Source organism: Cibotium barometz, chromosome 62 (assembly GCF_041138505.1).
Source record: "Cibotium barometz isolate CiBa-2024 chromosome 62, ASM4113850v1, whole genome shotgun sequence".
Taxonomy (NCBI): domain Eukaryota; kingdom Viridiplantae; phylum Streptophyta; class Polypodiopsida; order Cyatheales; family Cibotiaceae; genus Cibotium; species Cibotium barometz.
In genome coordinates this window covers 5,640,624-5,646,331 of record NC_141107.1, presented here as the reverse complement: position 1 = coordinate 5,646,331, position 5,708 = coordinate 5,640,624, and positions in this window count along the sequence as shown.

Below are 5,708 nucleotides of genomic sequence, written 5' to 3'. Positions count from 1 at the left end.
GCCATAATTGAGGATATGGAAACACCAAGTATGGTGACATTAGCTCATGTAGCAGAGAAGGCATCAATTTTGCAATCCATATGCAAAAAACAACCAAAGTCATAGGGTACTTAGGAGTGGGTGCCTAAGGGTCAACTTGGAAACCAACTATACAAAGATGAGAAGGGCACCAATAAGGAGTCAATAAAAAGGTTTAAAGAGCAGATAAGAAATAGAAATGGTCTTCACATGTAAGCTGGCGGTATTCCAAACAAAACAGCACTCCACAAAGCCCTTGTAAGCAATGGGTTCGAAAGGACTTGCTAATGGCATAAGGTTATTACCAGGGCAATACAACAGTATGGGTGCCCAAATTCTACCCAGTGGTGGCCATTGTTGAAAATACCTACAAATACAAAGAAAAGGATAGTAAAGGCATTCAGAACCAACTCTCGACTAAAATAAATGCTAAGAATGCACAAACATTGGTGTGGAGGAAGAAACCAATCCAACAGAATGGGCTAAATATAACAAAACCAATACCAGTGTGACCACCACAATCAGGGAGCTGGACAAGGTTATTGAAATGAAGGTGCAACAAATGGACACTGTTACAAACCCCAATCCTTAGGACTCAGTAGAAACACTCTTCAGTTGGGTGGGGGGAAGGATTAAGCACTCTCACATGGAGTTAAAATGCCTGTAATAACAACACCTGCCCAAAAGTGCCAAAGTACCACCTTGGTTTCCATGGCAATAAAAAGATGAAGGTATCCATTACTTAAAAATGGATACCAGGTAAAAATGGGTATCATTCACTTCATCCAATCTTTGAATGCATGGTTGAGTGTTTGAGCATGAAGAGAAATGTGGGGTATCAATCTTGCACACACTTGGCACAAAATAGTTCATGCTGTGAACTGGTACAAAAGGGTTCACGTCATGAAACATTCTAAGCAGTTCATGCCGTGAATTGGTTCTAAAAGGTTCATGTCGTGAACTAGCCCCAAGGGTTCATGCCGTGAAATGGTCACATTCTCTCGACCTATCATAAGCAGCCATGTAGCATTCTTCATTTAGGCAGCTGCCAAGTCGATGGCTACACCATAAAATTGAATTTCTTTCCTTTTTTTGTCATTTTGCATTCATCGTCCTTTATTGTTTGCGCAACCGTTGAGCATGGCTCTCATCGATTTCACCTTTCCTTCATCGTGTGCAAAATCGACATATACGAGTTTGAGGTGGGAGCTTGTGCCTTGCTTTTGCATTTTCTTTTCATGTTCTCATTTCTTTTCTTCATTAAGCATGAATCGCATGATTGGAAATGATTGATTGCCCCATTGTCTTCAATCTCATTCATTTATCATCATCTCACAAACCTCGTGCTCTGCAGGTCAATCACATCATGCATTCATGAAAATGGGTTATTTAAACACAAACAACTTCATTATTCTAAAACACAAACAACTTCATTATTCTAAAACAAGGTAAAGAACCTGCAACTTCACGGCTCGGCACCAAAACCTACAACTTCATGGTGCCAAGCCAAAACCTGCAACTTCACAGGATTAACCTTCACGAGTCTACCCCATTTCATGGGATTAACCTTCACGGGTCTACCCCATTTCATGGGATTAACCTTCACGGGTCTACCCCATTTCACAAGATTAACCTTCATGAAGGTTAATCCCATTTCATGGGATTAACCTTCATGGGTCTACCCCATTTCACAAGATTAACCTTCACGGGTTTACCCCATTCCACGGGATTAACCTTCATGGGTTTACCCCATTTCACGGATTTAACTTTCACGGATCCAAGCCATTTCATGGAATTAACCTTCACGGGTTTACCCCATTTCACGGGATTAACCTTCACAGGTTTACCCCATTTCATGGATTTAACTTTCACGGATCCAAGCCATTTCACGGATTTAACTTTCACAGCTCCAAGCCATTTCACAGGATTAACCTTCACGGGTTTACCCCATTTCATGGGATTAACCTTCACGGGTTTACCCCATTTCACGGATTTAACTTTAAAGGATCCAAACTATTTCACAGATTTAACTTTCACGGCTCCAAGCCATTTCACGAAATTAACTTCCACGAGGTTACCCCATTTCACGGAATTAACCTTCATAGGTTTACCCCATTTCATGGCCTGCACTTTCACGGCTTTAGACCATTCCACGGGATTCCCTTTCACGGCGGCCTAAACACCTGCACTTTCACGATGTTTAACCAACTCACGGGTTATGGACCTTGTCATGTCACAGCACTTGTACCCTCTTAATTGCTCACACCACTAACACACTTCCCATCAAAATTAACCTTAACACTTTCCAAAAAAGAAAAGAGAGGAGAGAAAACAACAAGGCATGGCACATGCCCTCACCAGTCTATGGACTGACCTTTTTCTCAATGTACAGATGTCGACCTCAGCAACATTTGACCCAGAAGCCACAGAGACCCCGACGGTGACATAAGTCAGTGCAACCGGATTCCCAGTGAGCAAAAAGAGAAGACCCACATGGGGCCCAAAGCTGAGCTACTTGGGTCAGTATGCCTAGGCATTCCATGGCGTGATCATCAATAGCAAAGAACTCCACACAAAGAACTCCACACTGCACATGGAAAGGTAGCTCTATAGTACCACAATCCTGAGTGCCTATAAATTTTGAAGGATGCTAAAGTCAAAGAAAAGTTGGAGAAAGTGGGCCTACGGATGGCACATAGTCTCCCTCGAAATATTGATATAGAGCTATGTGTGGAATACATCAAGACCTACAACAAAGGCCACCAAGTGGGGAACAGTCATTAAAGCGGGGATGGCACCACAGAGCAGGTTTTGATCACGGAAGAATTGATACATGAGGCTCTGCAGCTACCACCACCAGTTAAAATACACACATAATTATGAAAAGATGCCCCTGGATGCAATGCTAAAGAAGAGTTCATACAACTCTAATGGAGCAAAATATGACAATATCATGGATGAAGTAACAGAAAAGGCATGCAAGGCAATGTCGCTAATTATGCAAGTGAAGCCAGTAGATAGACAGGTACAACAGGGTGCCCCTAAATAGGATAGCCAAGGTACATGAGGAAAAAGAGGATGACTGGGCCTATTACATCCACAGAGAGATGGAAAATTATCTAAAGGCCCACCAGTCAAAGATCTACAACCCGTACCTAATGACACAAGTGCTGAATCATGTAGCTTAGAGGCCTCTTCCAGACTTGGAACCAGAAGAAGGGATGTAACTGGTACTACTGATAGAACAACCACCACTTGCTATTGAAGAAATGTAGGAAGGACATGCCATACTAATGGAAACAAAAGAGACCATGAAGGAGATCAAGAAAAGGGAGAAAGAAGAAGACTGAGAAAAAGATGAGAGGCATTATACTAGATGTCACAGAAGAAACACAAAGGATTGAGGCCGAGCTAGTCCAGGAAATAGCGTCACATCAAGACGTCACATCAAGAAGTACTGGGGTAGCAAGAAGCAAGTATCAGCTTGACACCACCTTAAGAGAGGACGGAAGTACATCATCTAACTCCTCCTCAAAGTCCGGTACAACTAATATTCAAGAATCTTTCTCTCCTCAAGAATTCAATGATGTCAGATACACCTGCTTCTGCTGGGCTGCAGAAAGAGTCTGAACCAAAAGCATTGCCAGAAGTAGAGCCCCCAAGGACATGAAGAAGCGACATCACTCCCAGTATGACTCACAGAAGAGCCACTAGATACAGGAAAATGACCAAGGGATGAAGAGACACCAAGTCCCAGTAAAAGGCAACGTCTAGAGGATGAGGAGGAGATACCAGAGACATCCTTCCTCCATAATTTGGATTATGAAAGATTATTTCAAGAGACTGTGGAAGGATTGGACGAACTCTTGAACTTGTTGCCACACACTAGACTAGAAGGGGCCGCAGCAAAAAGTGCTTCCCTTTGGGAGAGCAAGAGCAACGAGTATGGTGATGCCATCTCCTCACAACCCACATGCTTCATGATTGCAATGCAACGTTATGGAAGCAGGTTTAAGAGGCTACCAATCAAGTTCAAACATTGTAAGAGCACCTAATAGCAGCAGAAGAAACCCACAAGGATGTTATCCTGAAGAGCTTAAAGGTGACTGAGCATGAAGCCAGATACCAAGCACTAGAAAATTGTTCTAAGCCAAACCATTGTGCAAAAGATCAAAGAGAATACATATTTAAAAGCGCAGTTGGAAAAAGCCAAGGAGCAACTTCAAAAGGAAGTCACACATAACAAAAGAAAAATCGGCTATCCATGCTCAACAGCTATAGGAGCTAAAGCACACCTCCTAAGCCAAGGAAGAAGAGCTACAAGGACAACTACATTCACTATCCTTAACTCTAAAGGAACTACAACAAGAAAGGGAATAGAGCAACAAAGCAAATGCAGAAAAGATTAGAGCACTCAATGAGACAATCAACATCAATAAGTCTAAAATGCAAAAAATGATGGCTACACATGTGAGACCCCTCTGTCCCCTCTGTGCACCGGATTCCCGGTTGCTTGCAGCAGTGGAAGTAGCTTCCTCTTGTGTGGGCATGGTTCCCACTCGGGGCCTCGCCCTCGAATGTCCTGACACGAGACTAATCTGGTGGTCATTCAAAAACCGAAAAACCGAGAAAATTTCCCTTGCCCAAAAAACGGGGACGATTCCACCTTTTTGATTTTCTTAAAACGAATTTTCTAACGGGGTCAAGAGACTAAACTATTCTTCACCTGATTAAACCAGATAGAAGGAAAACTATCACTGACTTAGTTTGAAGAAATCAAGATTTTTTTCCTAACAAAAATCAGGTACAGCCGTTGATCTAATCATTTGAGGAAATCAATGCTTTTTTCCTAACCGAAGTCAGGCACAGCCATTGATCTACTCATTTGAGAAATTCTTCAAGTTTTTATTTAACTACTCGAATTCTAAGCGTATTCCTATTATTTTAATTTAAATATTAAAACTCCATTGATTCTAACCTAACCCCATCCGGCCCATGGGTTAGCCACCACCCACCAACCACTGGAATCGATAGAACTAGACAATTACTCACCCACCCATAATTGAATGCCTTTCTTAACTTTTGCTTTCGAATACAGATACGCACACACTCCTCTTTAAAACTTTAACATATAAAATAATCCATTGACAAACAGTTTTTGGTTACAAATGTCATAACTCAAAAATTCCATCCAGTCCCTTGTTTCTCAAAAAACAGTATCACTCTGGACTCTCCGCAGTTGAGACCAACTGGTGGTCAACAATGAGATCCAATAAAAGATTACAATAATCATTTCGTCCATTATACATATCTTCCACGACATATGCATGGGTGTCATAGGCATCGGGAGCCCATGCATCTCCTGGTGGTCAGAACCCTCGAGGATCCTCCTTAGGTGTCCTGGCACTTCACTCAGGGACCGCTTCGTCGGCCCTCGCCCATCGTACCAGAAGCGCACCATTTTTCAACCATACTGAGGTTGGTCAAGACCTGGGCAGGCTTTGCCACGTGAGCCATCCTTTGAACACTCCCCACCCTAGCTGTTGCAACCGAACTTTCCTTAGAAAAACATATACCAAATGCTCCCTCCAAAATTCTGGCGTAAGACAGTCCTTTAAGAAAACAAGGTTTCTAAGCAAGTCTTCAGTTTGATTTTCTTTTGAATACAAGGAGTATTTCTTGAATTAGTA